At 37.0% G+C, this 16,842-nt stretch overlaps 1 protein-coding gene and 1 pseudogene across 1 annotated transcript in view; one reads left to right on the top strand and one right to left on the bottom strand.

The window, feature by feature from the left end:
- The window catches only part of LOC102263033, a 16,892-nt pseudogene extending 6,697 nt beyond the window's left edge, over positions 1-10,195 (bottom strand).
- The window catches only part of PRKG1 (protein kinase, cGMP-dependent, type I), a 995,570-nt gene that overhangs the window by 96,726 nt on the left and 882,002 nt on the right, over positions 1-16,842 (top strand). The window lies entirely within an intron of this gene.

The raw sequence follows: 16,842 nt of genomic DNA, 5'->3' as shown, positions 1-16,842 counted from the left end.
GATTGCAACCTTTTGGTGGTATACTAAAGAATCAAATTCAAATTTTCACTAAAAATGATTGTGACGTGGCAACAATCAGACATACTTTTTGTGAAGTACATTGTAATCTCAGTCAAGTCCTGCCTAGGCTCCTTATGACTATATGCACAGTCCTCTTTTATTTTTATTAGTGTTTTTTATTATATAAACACCAACACAACATAACATATCTCATGTATAGAGCACAAAATGTCTTTTTCAAAAAAAAAGTGCTTCTCTTTCAAACTAATGAAATTTCAGGTCATGCCTTTTTGGTGTAAAAGACTCTGGGATAAAGAATGAGAATTCTGGTATGGAATGGTTTCTTCCTAAAATCAAAGTTTTTTTTTGATGTTTTATGCTTATTTTAACTCTATCAAGACACGTAAAATATGCCTGAGAATAAATTTAGTGGGTTCTAAAGTTTTCATCTCAAAAGGCACACGTTTCTCTGTCTCAGAACAGCTCTACTGTGTCCATTTCTCTTCACCCACACTTTTTTAGTAAGGGGTCTCTGCACCACATTTCAGCCAGATCTGTTTGTGGCCAAAAAGATGGGTGCAAACCATAGTCTGGGCTTATTGTTGTTGGTATTTATAACTGGTAGTGTGTCTCAGTGGATAGAATGTGTAATGGGACCCAGTGTGGCTAGAAGTGTGTCCCTTCAGTTACCTATTAGGTTCTAGCAGATACCAATGAATTGAACCTAATGGGTCTTATTTAGGAATTCAACAGAAGCATCAAAGAGCTGATTTGCATGCAAAACCCAGCAAGACCGCCAGGTGTAGAGTCTGTGAAGTTTGATGGTTGGATGAGCAGCAACTGTAAAGTCCAGGGACATCACTCTCCTTGAATCCAGCAGCCCCCATGGGACATTGAATTCGTTCTCAGCCAGAAGCCCTTTCCTCTTGGCTTTACTTTATCCTTACTCCTGAGAATGGACAGCCCTGGGATGAGATGCTGAACATAGGACAAATTCCAGGGGAACTGTACAGAAGTAGATTTGCAGAAATCTTACCGATTGCAGATGCATTTTGAACTGATCAAGAAGAGTAATATTTGTAAACTATTTTGCAAGACATATTCTGGTAAGGAGAAAAGATTAATAACATTGTCTCTGGTCTTTTTTTCTCCCTTAAGTTATTGCTGAATGGATAGTGAACTTTTTAGTAAAAATATTAAAACTACTATTAAATGATAAAATAGTAATACAACAGTAATTAGACTGCTTCAAGTGGAATGACAATGTCACACAAACCTGCAAGCTCTAGCGTAGTTTGCAGCTGATGTTGGGTTGTGAGAAAGCACAGACTATGCATAAAGGAATTTATTACTGGGGGAAATGAATCATTTTGCTTTTCCCTGACATGTGCTGTTCTATATTAAACTTTGTAGTTCCAAGGCTGACTACTTAGCTAGTCCTCTGGATCTCACCCCTTAAGTTCCCAAGGGCTCGCCTCTTTCCTGTTAGGCAGGAGTTCTGAACATTTAGCGCTGTTTTGCATATTCTAATAACTACCATTTATTGCACATGATCTCCTGTGATCCTTGAGAACCCTGTGAGATACATAGTATTATTACTTATAATTTATAAATGAGTAAACTTCAATCAGGAGTGGTCACCTAAGACCATGAAGCTTGGACATACCAAGGTAAGCCAGGGACACCAACAGTCATTCCATTGCCTTTTCTTTCCATTTGCCCTATATATTAATCCAAAGAAAATGTCTTTTTCGTGGGTGTCAATATACACACACATGTTCTTAATCTGAAAAGCATGTTTTGGGCTGCCTTTACTGTTCTGATACTAATTCTAGCTGTGATTTCCTTCTCTGCCTAATTTACTAGTCTAGGGATGGTGCATTTATAGCATGGACCTCCCCTGTGTTTATCCTTTGCCCTTGGCAGACATAGCCAATCAATCACAGCAATCCTCACTGAGCCAGATTCAGCTTCATTATCTCTTCAGCCTATCACTCTAGGGAAGCACAAGCAATGGGTTGGTATTGGCTCCCTAGTTAAATCTCTTTGCCATTCCTGAACCACCATTTATTTTTGTCTCAATCATGTCCTCCAGCAAAAGCACACACAGCATTTACCTCAGTCTTTCCTCAGACATTTATCTCTTATGACATCTTTACTTCCAAAGATGAATAGTATATGTGAACAAGCATGTTCATGGTGTTTTGAAGTCTTTCCATATAAAGTCCATTTTTACTTAACATTCATAAGATAAAGGTGATTTATCTGTGTCCTTCTCCCAGACCTTTTTTTGATGGACCATTAATCATAAACGATTATGTTACATCTTGACTTTTTTTGAAAAATTTGGTTTCACCAGATTTGAAAAACAAAATATTTTAATATAGTGGCTTTTTGTTTAAGTATAACATTTAGTAAATTCATGCACCAGTAGGAATCACCATATTTTCTTTTCAAACATTGCTATACTTTATGTATCTATATCCTGTGTAGTCATGATAATTTAGAAGAAATGAGCAAGTGGGAACTTAACCTATACAACTTGTAGTTGCCTTATATACCTCTTAGTAATATCTGGGGTAAAAGTAATGAGGAAATTCCTATTTTTATTTTAAGATGATTAGCTAGATTTAAAAAATCATTGCAGTTGTGTTTTTATTATTTTTTTAGTGTTTAAAAACTAATCTGATTAGGCAGTATCACTTAGCTAATGCCATAATATTAATTTGTGCATCTCTTTGGCCTATTTTTTTGAAAGTTCAGTGTAAAGGAGTGTTATTTGCTGCTCACGTTACTCAGGTCAAGAGACTGATATTATTAGTTTTGCCACTCTTCAGATACTGAATTGCAGCTCTGGCAGTTATATCCCTCAGGAAAAACCTACTGTCAGAAGGTGCAGGAGACAGGCCAATTGATCCTTCAGTGTCCAGAGACTGCCAGACTCTTTCTTTTACCATTTGGATTACTGACTTTACAGAGCATCTACAACCTCCTGAAATTGAGTCTGATGATGATGGTACAAATTTTATCAAGTGGGGACAAATATTCAGTTTGTTTTACCAGTATAGGCAGCATATAGAATAGCTAAACCTACAAACATTTCATGGAGTTAGGTCCTGGCTCTGCTGCTTTACAAACGACATTACTTAAGAAAGTTATTTAACCTCACTAGGACTCACTTTTATCTTCTATAAAATGGAACAATAACAATATCAATATCAACCTCAGTGGGGTATTGTGAAAATTAAAGAAGATAATATCAAGGAAACATTTGTAAAAGCATCTGATGAATATTGTTCTGCAATCAGTTATAATTATCCTTAAGTAAAGATAGATATTTTTATTTTGTAGCCTAACATATATAATGGTATTCTATTCATAAAAGCACCAAGACAAAATGGATTCCACATTACTATATGGAAACAGACCTTAATTAAGGTTTATTTTACTTTGATTTTAAAACTTATTTTAATTACAAAGGAAATATATGTTTATTGTAGAATATATATGTTCGCAAAAAGATAAACATGAAAATCTTAATTCTGTGATACAAAGAAAGCCGCCATTACTATTTTGGTCTGTAACCTTTGAGTCTGATCTAGTGTGTGTATAAGTATATACATAAACACTTTTTAATAATGGAATTATACTATTTATGTTTTGGAACTATTAAAAGGTGAACTTAGGTTCAAAATTTCCAATAGTTTATTTAAACAAACATCAATTTGAATTGCTGCACCAAAGGGATGTGGTTAGGAGGACTCCCCCAAGGGGAGCTAGGGGAAAGGTTTTTATTGAGTAGACAGAAATGCACAATAAGGAAGTAATTGGATGGGCTTTAGCATAAGTGGTTGCCTTATTTTGGAAAGACTTGTTGACTGTTTGTGATTGGTTGTGTTCAGTTTTATTTTCTCATTTGAGTACACTGACTCTGGCTTAGGTTTTGGTTTGCTGATATAGGCTGCTAAGGCATTAGAGCAGTCCCAATTCAACAGCCTCCTTGTTCATTTATTTTAACGAGACCATAGATTTATTGGGAATATCTTACCAAGACTTTAGATAGTATTTTGCTACATAATTTTTAGAGATTTCATGGTATTCTATAATGTAAATATTTAAGTAATCCTACTAGTATACTATTTGGGCATATAGAATTTGAATTATTTTTCCTTTTAACTCTTTTTCTTTTATACTCACTATTTCAAACGATCTGCAGTGAGTACTTCTTGTACTTACATCATTCTGCACACTTTAAATCATTTCCTTAGGATAAATTCTTAAAGATGGAATTATTTGATCACAGGGTAGGTATGTTTTAATTAAGAGTAATTTAAAGATAGGTAATGGATTCACACAGTACCAAAATAAAAAACCTAGAACATGATAAGCCTCTCACCACAATCATTCATCCACTAGAGGCCTGATGCACGAAGATTTGTGCAAGAATGGGCCTTCCTTCCCCTGGCTGCCAGGACTGCCTTCACTCTGGCCGCAGCTGCCTTTCTGCCTTCCCACGCTGCCCAGAGGCCCAGAGCAGCTGGGGCGTCCCGGCCTGCCCCCAGCCTCTCAGTGCCTGCATATGCAAATTAACCCATCATCTTCGTTGGGTTAATTTGCATACTCACTCCTGATTGGCTTGTGGGTGTTGTAAAGGTACAGTCAATTTGCATCTTTCTCTTTTATTAGTGTAGATTCATTTCCAACCCATCTACCTACATCTCTGCTTCCTCTTCAATAATTTTCTAACCTTCCAGAGATTTTTTTTTACAGTATATTGAAGCAACTAAAAACATGTACTGTCTTGCTGACTCTTTAACACAAATGGAAGCATATAAGATCCATGTACTACTTTCTTCTCTCAAAAGTACATCTTATTCTTATTTTTGCATACAGTTCCACTGGTAGATGTGAAGGTGATTTCACCTTTTCCTATGACAAGCAGTGCTGTAATAAATAGGCACTATCTGCACTTTTTAAGTCTGTTGAATAAATTCCTAGAAGCAAAATTGCTGATCAAGGAATATATGAATTTATAATTTTGATAAATATTGCAAACTGCCTGCCTTAGGGATTTCAGCAGTTTACAATGACAGCAGCAATGAATGGGTGTCCCTTCTTCCCTCCAGCTTTGCTGAAAGAAGATGTTATCAAATGGTTGGATTTTTGTGGACTAGGTAAAATATGGTGTCTCAAAGTGGGTGTAATTTGCATTTCAGATTGAGAACCTTATTCATAGAAGCCATTTGCATTTGTCTTTTCACTTTGTTTACGGTATTGGCTTTGTTTTTGGCATGAAGACTAAGAAACACTGTAGATATTTTTGTGGTTGAATTTATCAATCTTTTCACTTATGTGTTATGAACTTTTGGGATATGATTACTGAGATTATAAATTAATTTTCTGTGTCCCTTGTTCTCACAGAACTCTCATGATAATAGTGGTTCCTGCATGGCTGGCTCGGCTCAGTGTTGAGCATCGACCTATGAACCAGCAGGTCACTGTTCGATTCCAGGTCAGGGCACATGCCTGGGTTGCGGGCTCGATCCCCAGTGTGGGGCCTGCAAGAGGCATCTGATTGATAATTCTCTCTCATCATTGATGTTTCTATCTCTCTCTCTTTCTCTCCCTTCCTCTCTGAAATCAATACCTGAAAAATAAAAAATAATAAAAAGTAGCTCCTTCCCTTCTTTCTTGCATTTACATCTTTGATCTATTTAGATTATCTTGACATAGATAGGAGAGGTGGATCCAGCTCTTTTTTCCCCTAAATTTTCTAGCTGTTGCCAGCCCCATTTTATCTCTTGTTCTGAAATGCTACCTTCATCACAATGTACTAAATGCCAACTTGTTTGGCTCTATTTCTGGATTTTTCTTCCTCTCCCATTTTTCTGGGTGTCAGTGCCACCATTGCCTTTATTATTAAAGATTTAATAAATTTTAATATCTGGTGGGAAAAGTCCCTGCTCATTTTTTTTCTATTTTAGGATTTGTCTGGATGGTGTCTTTTGGTTTTTGTTCACATATTGTTCTGAAATAGCTAGTCTAGTTCCAAAACTTGTCTTAAAAAAATCCTGTTAGACTTTTTCACTGGAATCACATTACATTTATGGATTACCATGAGAAGTGACAACTTTATAATGTAGGGTCTGCCTTCCTTGTCATCATTCAGCAGAGTTATAGTGTTTTCTCTATATATGTCTTGAACATTGCATATTAAGTTTATTGCTATTTGTTACATCCTTTCTGTTGCTCACTGTAAATGTTTTTTCTCTTATTATATATTCCAATGCTCTAACATTTGTTAAGTTTATATGGAAGCTATTGATTTTGATATTCATTTTGTATGTCATTATGTTAGCAAATTTTGTCATGATTTACAGTAATTTTTCAGTTAGATTCTCTTTTTTTCTGGGTATTAGTCAAAACCTTTACAGATAGGAATAGTTATAGCCTCCTCCTTTCTAATATTCATCATTGAAATTGTGTTCTTTTGCATAAATGTACTGTTCCCCAGGTATCCTGCTTGACTTTACCGAGAAGTTTCTAATTAAGCATAAAAAAAAACACCAAAATTTTGTTAAGGGAAGATCCATCTATTTCTATTTGATTGAGTGTTTTGTGTTCATGTGCTTGTTTTTATTAAGGAAGTCTTTTGAATTTTATCAGATGCCTTTTAGGAGCTGTAAGATAATCATATTACATCCCTTTTATGATGAATTACATTCTGAGATTTCCTAAAATGGAATAATTCTTGATATTTCAATGCTGCTCTATTATGTTTACTAATATATATAGTGATGGTTTGTGTATAGATTGTCTTGAGTGAGATTGTTCTCTAGTTCTGGGTGTGTATGTATGATGAGCATTTACTCTGTTTTGGAGACAATGTCATGCACACTTCACAAAAGTAATTTGGACCACTTCCTCATTTCTCTGTGCTCTGAAACACTGACTAGCCTGCAATTTGTTTATTCTTTAACGATTTGTTAGAAATCTGTTAAAATATTTTGGCCTACTGCTTCCTTTTTTGGTGATAGCTCTAGGTAACATTCCCTACATCTTTTATGAAATATGAGCTGTTTTCATTTACTGTTTCTTTATAGTTGCTGTTGCTAAATTACATATGTATATTTTGCTTGATTGCCTGAAGAATTCTTTTTGTATCTTTAATAACATTATAAGAATTTATCTTAGTGATGACTATTCTTGTATGTAATACAAAACTTTTCTATTTTTTAAGGTACATTTAAATTAAATTTATTGGGGGTGACATTGGTTAATAAGATTATAGAGGTTTCAAGTGTAAAATCCTCTAATACATCATCTGTATATTGCATTGTGTGCCCACCACCCAAAGTCAAATCTTCTTCCTTCACCATCATAACTTTCCTTATTCCTACAGGGTCTTATTTTTTAATGTCGTCATTGCTTTTAGATGTTTTCTGGGAGGACCAAGGGAATATTCTGATTTGCACAGTCCTGTACTAGTATATGCTGGAAGTCCGAATTGGTATTTTCCTTATTATTTAATCAGCATTGCCATGAAAAATATTGTTATTAATCTTGATATTAGTGTGAATCATAAGCTCATATGAAAAGTCAATGTATTTGAAGTTAAGTGCACAAGTTCTAGTGAGGGAAGCCTATGTCTCCTGCCCCTTCACTGGAAAGGTGCAAAAGCAACTTTCATAATAGAATTCACATCTGACTGAGAGCAATGGACTGAGTCCCATTTAATTTTAAAGTCTTGGTTATCATTCCTTTGAGAACAGGGTCATAGGAAGAAAATATAATTTTGGTACCAAATGACAATGTTAACATTTTAAGACTTCATAAAAATAGACTAGAATTATTTGATGGCTGATGTTTCTCCCTTGTATTGGTTTCCCTCAGACAATGAAATGTTTCAGTGAATTTACTCAAGAACTTTAGTGTAGTCAGAGGTTTGTCATACCACCCCAAATCTGAGTGTGCTTCAGTGTGTTTGGCTACTAAGTGAACAGCTTGGGCAAATTTAAATGATTCAGGTAAAAATTAGAATAATCCATTTTTATAACGCAAAGAAGGGTTTAAAATGTGGCCCAGTTGTCTCCAAATAAATGACTCGTCTTGTAAGTTTTTATTACAGTTCTGCAGACTTTATTACTTCTCAGATAATAAGGCTACATTGTCTAAATATCATAGTTGTATATACCATTTAGAATGAACAATGGGAATTTTCTCCCTTCTTTGAAAATGTTCTTTTTTAATGTGTTTAAGAGCCACTAGGATGGTGAAAACTATATGAAGTTTGTTAGATCTTGCTTTGGTGTCTTGCATACATTTGACCTATAAAACAAGAGCTATTCTGCTGGTAGAAAGGACATTATGTCAGTAAGCTTTCATTTGTTACATGATTTTTATTGATGCAATGCTCTTTATGTTCTATCTTCTATTGCTCCCAAGATTAGTACAATGTGAATGGAAAATTAGGAGTATAGAATTTTCCTTGTTGATTTGGTCTGAGGCTCTGAACATTTAATGCCATTTTCTTCCACTTTATTATAAACACTGAAGAGGAAGTGCAGGGCTGACTGAGCCAGCTGTGTTTATTCACGACTGGCTGCCCTCCGTCTTGTCTTTATGAAAGGTCTTTTAATTGCAACTAACCTCCTCCAGCCATGGGCTTTTTTTGATGACAGATTCTAAGAAGAAAAACACACATGCATAACTTACAAGATCATAAAGCTTTTCATGTACTTTTGCATCTTGACAAATAACTCTACACCCCAATTATGGAACGTTTCATTTCACAGTTTCTTCTACATTAACAAAAGCAGCCCAAATTGTTCTTTCAGTATCTATCTTACATGATTGTTTGGATCAAATATGTATTTAAATATATATTTTCTTGCATGTTTCCTCTTTATTTTCTCAAGACACAATTGAAACAAATATAGGAATAAAATTCTGACAAGAGGATACTTCAGAAGATAATTTGAAATTCGGTCACATTTTTTTGAATGACATGTTACTTAATACCTGGAACTTATGGGAGACTGAGTGTTCTTATCCAGCGAGGGTTGACAACCTAGAAGGTGAACTGTGGTTGGTGCCCTAACCCAAGTATACAGAAATGAAAAGACCCCGCAGGATAAGTCTGTATCAAGTTTCATAGAAAACCCTAGGCAATGAACTGTAGTTACCACATTCCAAGGGCAAGACCCAGACTAGAATCAGGTCAATGAAAGGCTCAGAATCTCTAATAGAACTGAGATGGAAGGAGCAAGGAGAAAATTGAGTAGGATTGTGGATCACTTATGAATGAAGCAGAAGTGTCTGCTGTTTAGCTTTATTACTCCTAGCCACCTTTTGTGTGATAAGGTTGGGCTGCATTAAGATATCCCTGCGAAGTGTTTCTCTCTGCAAGCTTTTCATAGACTTAGCCGCTTGAAGGTCTTGTCATAACCCAGAGAAACAAAGGTGAAGGTGGTCCTCAAAACCTGGAAAGTGCTGTCAGGAAGGGAACAGGTTCTTCAGAAAAGGGGCATTGGCATCTCAAGCCTTTCTCTGAGGAGGAAGCTGTGACCCTGATCTGCTGAGATTCAGGAAAAACCCTCTCCCTAGGAGAGGAGACTTCAGATGCCCATCTTTTATCTTTCCCAGACTCACTCATTCTTTAAGATACTCAGAGCAACCTGGATGTCTAGATGGTGTATATCTTTCATGACACAAAAGCTATTAAGAAGATCGCTGTGATGGTGCAGTAAATTGCATTTCATAAAACACCGGGAGCTGATTCTGCCTGCTCGCATTCTCCTCGCTCTCACTTTATATGCACACCTCTGCTCATTATGTCTGCCGTTGTAGTATGCTCCCATATTTCTTCTGTTCATTTACATTGGACTCAGATTGCTACGGAACTGAAAGGCATCTGAGTGATCATGGGTCAGCATTTTATAGGTGTTGGAACTGAAACTTGAGAGGAGGCTCCCTGATCAAGGTCATACAGCAGTGTGTGGCAGAGTGGGGGGACAATCTCTGGATTACACCTTGCACTTCATATAAATAAATACAAACGGGAAATCTTAGCTTTTCACTCAAGACTCACTTCCTTCAATGAAGCTATTTCTCACTGTGTAGCAAGGTCACTGGTTTGAATCCAGGCGACACTGTCCTCTTGCTCTGTGACCATGAGCAAGTCCTTTGTCACCATTGTCTCAATGTCTTAATCGGTAAAATGGAGAAGATAATTGCTCCTAGCGTTAAGAACATCAAATAAGTTAATATTAATGAAGCACATAGAATAGTGCCAGGCCATAGTAAGTGCTCAATAAGGATAAGTTGTCATTATTATTACGGTCCTTATTAATCACACTTTCTTTTCCATGTTATATTTTTCATGAATACTACCCAGTTAGCACTTACTTATTTTCTAGCTCTTTTACTTAGAATGTTAGTTTATTATAGTTGTCCCAAATAAGTCATTTCAGAGTAGAGACTATGCCCTATATTTATTTTATGTACCTCCATAGACTTTGACACAATGCTCGATGCAAAATAGGAATTCTGTAAATACTATTTTTTTTCTGCCAGTGGCTTTTAAGATAAATAGGTTTTTAATAGTTGCAACTCTGGACAAGTTTTAGATGTTCTCAAAGAAAATGCCATTAAAATATGGAAGCGGTAAAATATGCCAGTGCCTGTGTAAAAAAGCAAAGAGCACCGCACACTCATAGTGTTTGAAGGTACATAGAATATCTTTACATGTTCGGGATGCTTTTAGAAGCAGTGGGTCAGAGGATAGAACATTTTGCATTACTACCAGGGCCATTATGTGAGACACTATTGGATACCTTCAAACTGTATATTGTTACCATAGTGATATGAATGGTAGTACTCATAGCCCTGAATTCTGGACAATATTTTCATAAGACTCATTTTCACTTTATATTCTTGGCTACACATTAAAATTGCTTGGCAAGCTTTTTTAAAAATTTGAGATAAAATTGACATATAACATTGTATCAGTTTTAGGGGTACAACTTTAAGATATGATATATGTATATATTATGAAATGACTCCAAGTTTAGTTTATATTCATTACCACACATACTTTTAACTTTTTTTTCTTGTGATGAGATTAGGTTAAATATTCTTTACTGACTTTATACAATCAAAATGTGTAAGATTCCAAGTTTTCTGACTTCTTTAAATCAAAGAAAAAAAATCAATGTTCTTATTAAGGACAAAAAATAGGTACTTAGGTAAGAGATATGGGATAGAATTAAAGAAACAAGATTTGTAGGCATAAATGTAAATATTGTAGTCACTTTGCTTTAAGGTGCTAGCAGTTTTCTTCCAGTGAATGGGGTGGTGAAGAAAGTAACTTGAGTTTGGCTGGTGTGGCTCAGTGGCTGAATAGACCCATGAACCCAGAGGTCACAGTTCTATTCCCAGTCAGGGCACATGCCCGGGTTTGTGGGCTCCATCCCCAGTAGGGGGGCGTGCAGGAGGCAGCCGATCAATGATTCTCTCTCATCATGGATGTTTCTATCTTTCTCGCCCTCTCCCTCTCTGAAATCAATAAAAATATTATTTTTAAAAATCTCAAGACTTAATAACCTACTCCCCCCCCCAAATTAGAACTGTTCCAGGGAGTTAGAAAAGTGAGCCTGGGGAAAAGCAATATGATTAGAACATTCTATATTGCAATAAAAACCTGTTAGATATTTTACCTTGTAGAGAGATTTTCATCGTAAAAGGAAACTGTTCATTAACCCCAAATTACTTCTAATGTAATGATTAGCAGTTAATATGATGAAAAAGTGAAGTAAGAATTTCGATATCCTGTTACAGGGGATTGCTTGGGAGCAGGAGGTTTGGGAAGATGAAGCTTAATAGCATCACTTAGACAAGCCATTCATATCTGGACTCTACTTTTCAAGTTAGTTCATTAATTCACTCACTCACTTAGCCTCATTTATTAATCAAGTATTTGTTGGAAACTTCTGCTTTATAATAGGTCTATAGTTTAGTGAAGAAACTAAGTATACCAATCTTTGTAATATAGCTGTTTAATGCTAGAATAATACTACACTCGGGGTTCCTGGTGAGCAAGAGGACATCTAACTTAGCTATCATTTACCCTTTTAGGTTCATGAAATTGCTCCAGGAAGCTTCATGCTTGAGTTAGGTTTCAAAGATGAAGAGGAGTTTGCTGAGACTCGTGCTCAGTAATTATTACATTGGGGCCTTGACTTACGAGTGTCCCGACTAACAAGTGTTTTGAGATACCAGCTGTCTCTCGGCTGATTTTTTGCATTGAATTGATAGAGTAATTTGAGTTAACGAGCTCCTTAATGAGCTCGGTCTCGGAACGAATTAAACTCGTAAGTCAAGGCCCCACTGTATATGAATGACAGATGGTGGAGAAGGAAGTCATGAGACCTAAAGGAGCATGACAATTTGGGAAAGCAGCTTAAGCCTGGGGTACTTTTTATCGGTGTGGCTCAGGAGCCACATGCATCAGAACCACCTGGGGGTATTGCTTAAATATGTAAAGATCTGGGTCCACCCTACACCCATTGAATCAGAACACAAGGCTAGGGTCAAGGGGTCTTGGCCTTTTTAATAAGCATTGTATCTCAGGTGATACATATGATAAAGTTTAAGAAGCACCAACACAAGTTCTATATTAGAAAGTGATTGAAGGTGAAGAGAAACGGGGAAGGGGCTGGACCTTGACAAGCATGGAATGACTTGCTGGGGAATCTGCCTCAATTTTAAGTGAAGTGATACTTTATTTGCATTTTTTCTGCTTTGAAGCCATCAGTTTTCTATTGGAGAACTCCAGTGTTTTCCAGATACGGCCATGGCAGAAGTGGTAAGGCTTCAATAGGAGATGTTGGTTTTAAGTTAGATGCTTATAAATTGGGGGGACTCTACCTAGGGGTAAAAGACTAACTTCCAAAATTACGCTCTAACTATTTCATTCTCATCCTCAAACCCAGCTTCTCTGTGGCTGGTCACCAGAGATCACATCCCAAGGGAAGGAGACTGTGATTCTCACAGGGTGTACTAACTTCACTCTGTTTTATCCAGCCGCCCACAACCCCTGCTCAACCCCTAATTCCAGTCAGCCAGTCTGCATATTTGTGCCTCTAGTCACAAGACAGAGCAGGAAGGAGGAGGAGGACAGGAATTGGCAAGTGTTCCTATGGGAAGTCAAATCCCGAAGCTCCCCTCAAAAACTCCTGCTGGGGCTGGTCAGGTACACTTCTGTGAGTTATTCAGAATAAAAGCTGAACGCTTTTTTCTGCATATCCTTATTAGTATTGAAATTTAACCTTTACACTCCATTCAAATCCATTTCCTTCAAATGATTTTTCTATATTTCTTATGTGTATTATTATCACACTAGAGGCCCGTTGCACAAAGAGATTCGTGGAATAGGCCTTCCTTCCCCTGGCTGCCAGCACCAGTTTTCCTCCAGCACCCGGGACCCAGGCCTTTGGTCCGGCAGCAGCGAGGCTTGGCTTCTCCCCTCTGACTGCAGCGAGGCTTGGCTTCTCTGCTGCGGCCGCAGTGAGGCTACAGTGGAGAAGCCAAGCCTCTTCAGTCTTCAGTCTTCACTCTGGCCAGAGCCTTCAGTCTTCACTCTGTGCCTGCATATGCAAATTCACCACCATCTTTGTTGGTTTAATTTGCATAGTCACTCTGATTGGCTGGTGGGCATAGCGGAGTGGCACCAATTTGCATGTTTCTCTTTTATTAGCGTAGATATTTGCACCACAAAGATAACACTCTTCTTATCCTTTGGTAATAATATTTGTGAGATTATATTAAGAAAATCATATCTAATACTCTATACACTGTGGTACATTTTAGACACACAGTAAGATATTAATATTTAGTTTCAGGTTTTAATATTTAAAAATATAATCAAGTTTCTGTGTCCCAGTTTTTAGGTAGTTTTGGTCCTCTGTTGAATAATAAAACTTCCAATCTTTCTTTTTTTTTTTTTTTTTGTAGAAAGGAATTCCAAAAGTTCTGGGACTGTCTGCTTCTCTCTGGGTTACACTGAATGAAAAAATATATTTGGGCTTAGATAAAGTGTCATGTTTTAGGAGTTTCATGGTATGTGTGTCTAAACCAGTGCCATATAGGTTTGCCCATTCAGGAAACCCACAGTCTTCAGCTTAGGCTTTAGAAATTGACTGAAACATTTGAGAAACAAGGAACTCTATTTAAACACACACACACATACCCTCAATTCAGATGGATCCAAATTTGATTCTTGGGCTTTTTAGCCACTGATGAGGACATCTTGTGCATCAATTGATGCTTATTTTAGTTATCTTTCTCTTATCAAGTATCTTGGAATTGGCCTCATTCATCCCTGAGGCAGGTTATTGTTACCAGCATTTGAATTGCCTCCTTAATTTACGTCAAACATCAGTTTTCTAATTCTTTGGCTGTTTAAATTAATCAAAGGAATTAAAGACGAATAATTACTGGCTCTGTTCCTATAGTTACAAGTGCCACATTCTGACAACTTCAGAAACAAGGTTGGCTATTTTGGGCTTTCTTTGATTATACTCTTCAAAAGCAAGGATGGGCAATGTATTTTCTTTTCTTTTTGTTAGTCGATACTTCCTAAACAGGAAATAAAATCATAGTGTGCTGAAGGATAAATTAGGGCTCACGTAAGGTCATTTTAAGGTGGACATCAATGTTAACTTTAGGAAAACAGATCTTATCTTAGTTTTCCATTTCTTTATACGTCCAATTGTAGTTTGGATATATAATTTCTTTTGTATCTTTTAGGAAAGTATCACAGGCCTTAAGCACCTCACTTGAAGGAGATAAATGTGCTGACAGCAACAGAATAATGAGAAGTAATTATTCTACTAAATGAACTTTCAACTCATGTTTATTAAATATGTAAAGTGTGTCAGGCACTGTGGTAGGAAATGGAGATAAAAGTGTTATAAAAAATACAATTTTTGAGATGACTATATTTGAGGTCTGGGTTAGATGGAACACAGTTTTTCTTGGGCTGCAGTGGAATTACAACTCAAACCATGCTGCAGTTTTGTGGACTCTAAATCATCTCCTGCAAATCTGGAGTTAAAGGGAAGGGGATAGAAGGGAACAATCCTTCCTACAGTTGGTGTGAGGGGGAGACGACCATAAACTGGCCTTTGCAGGAGTTTAGAACCATTCTTTACCCCCCACAAAGAGTTAGTTGTATCAGACACGTTGGAAATTAATGTTTGTGTTGGGGGGGGGGGGGGGGGGGGAGAAGAAGAAATATATGTGTGTGAAGGCTATAGAAATGACATTTCTTTTCAAAAAAGTACTTTTTCAAATAATATGAGCATATACAGTCAATTCTGTTAACACTACATATTAATTTCTAAAAATCACCACATTATGAAAATTTCACAAAAACCACAACATAGCTTATGGGACGAATAGAGTTGGGGATATAACACTCAAAACCTTCACTGACATGAAATGAAGATAGGAACCTAGTAAAAATGGGAGCATGCTTTTATGCATGTTCATTGGGCAAGAAATACATAAATACTCTGGTAAATTTGGTGCTTTGCTTTGGTGAAGACCTGGGCATAGCAAGTGGAAGTGAACAACAGGAGGAACAGGAGGATTGCAGCTTGTGAATTATTGTGAAGTGGAAGAAGGAAGATGATCTGAAAGTGGACAGAACATTTCGATCCTCGATTGGATAGGTGTGATTCCTAGCACACTAATGCAGCTGGTAAATATTTAAGGAGTATGCATGTGTGTGTTTTTCATATTCTTCTATAGCTCAACTCAAATGGGTGCAGTTTTCTGCTGACGAAGTTGTACAGAAGCAAATGTGAAATTTGCTTTATGTTTAAATTCTTCCCTAACATATGAATTGCATTGAAATAGATTTGTATTTTATAACAAGCATGATACATACTGAGGTAATAACTCCCTTCTCTCCAAAGTACTCAAGCTATATCTTGATTTTGGTATGTACTAGTATGTTCTGATTGTTTACACATGTCATTTCCTTGAATAGGTGGTAAGCTCTTTGAGGGCAAAGGCTGTCTCTGATAACTGCTTTGATTTCTACAGTACCTAGTGAGATTATTTACTCATAAAAAACACTACTACAAACAACTTGTGGACTGAATAGTGGTAACTGTGTAGAAGACTGAGGCATAGATTAATAGATTTCGAGAAGGCAAGAAAGGAAAGTTTCAAAAAGGAGATAAAATAGATGATGGTGTGTTCTGGGAAGTTGTGTTTATTACGGGGTTGTAATGAATGCACAGGACTGAGGTGCAGATATGTAGAAATACTGGTATATTCGGTGTGTATCACAGGCTATTTAGCCCTGATGTACCTTTTCTGGGATACCCAGGTTTAAGTGAAATAAGGGCTCTTCGGTAGAAGTAACAAGGGGCAGCTTGGGAAGTAGGGTTAGGAGGTAGAGTGCCATAGCATCTTGGACAAATATTGGGCTTCACCTTGTTTCCATGAAGCCCAAGATGCTTCCTGGAGTCTTCTCAAAGCTGTGGTGAAGGTTGGAACAGAGACAATAGCTTTGAGTGCCCTGTAATCATTTCAAATTTAGGTTACTTTGTTTATAAATTGCACGATTCCCTGGTTGTTAAAGAAGAAATGCCTGGCCCTCCTGGTGTGACTCAGTATTTGGGCATCGACCCATGAACCAGAGGTCAGGGTTCGATTCCTGGTCAGGGCAAATACTACCCAGGTTGCGCGCTCGATCCCAATAGGGGCATGCAGGAGGCAGCTGATCAATGATTCTCTCTCATCATTGATGTTTCCCTCCCTCCCATCCCC

The sequence above is a fragment of the Myotis brandtii genome, unplaced genomic scaffold, assembly GCF_000412655.1.
Source record: "Myotis brandtii unplaced genomic scaffold, ASM41265v1 scaffold475, whole genome shotgun sequence".
Classification (NCBI taxonomy): domain Eukaryota; kingdom Metazoa; phylum Chordata; class Mammalia; order Chiroptera; family Vespertilionidae; genus Myotis; species Myotis brandtii.
This window is presented reverse-complemented; position numbering and strand designations above follow the sequence as displayed.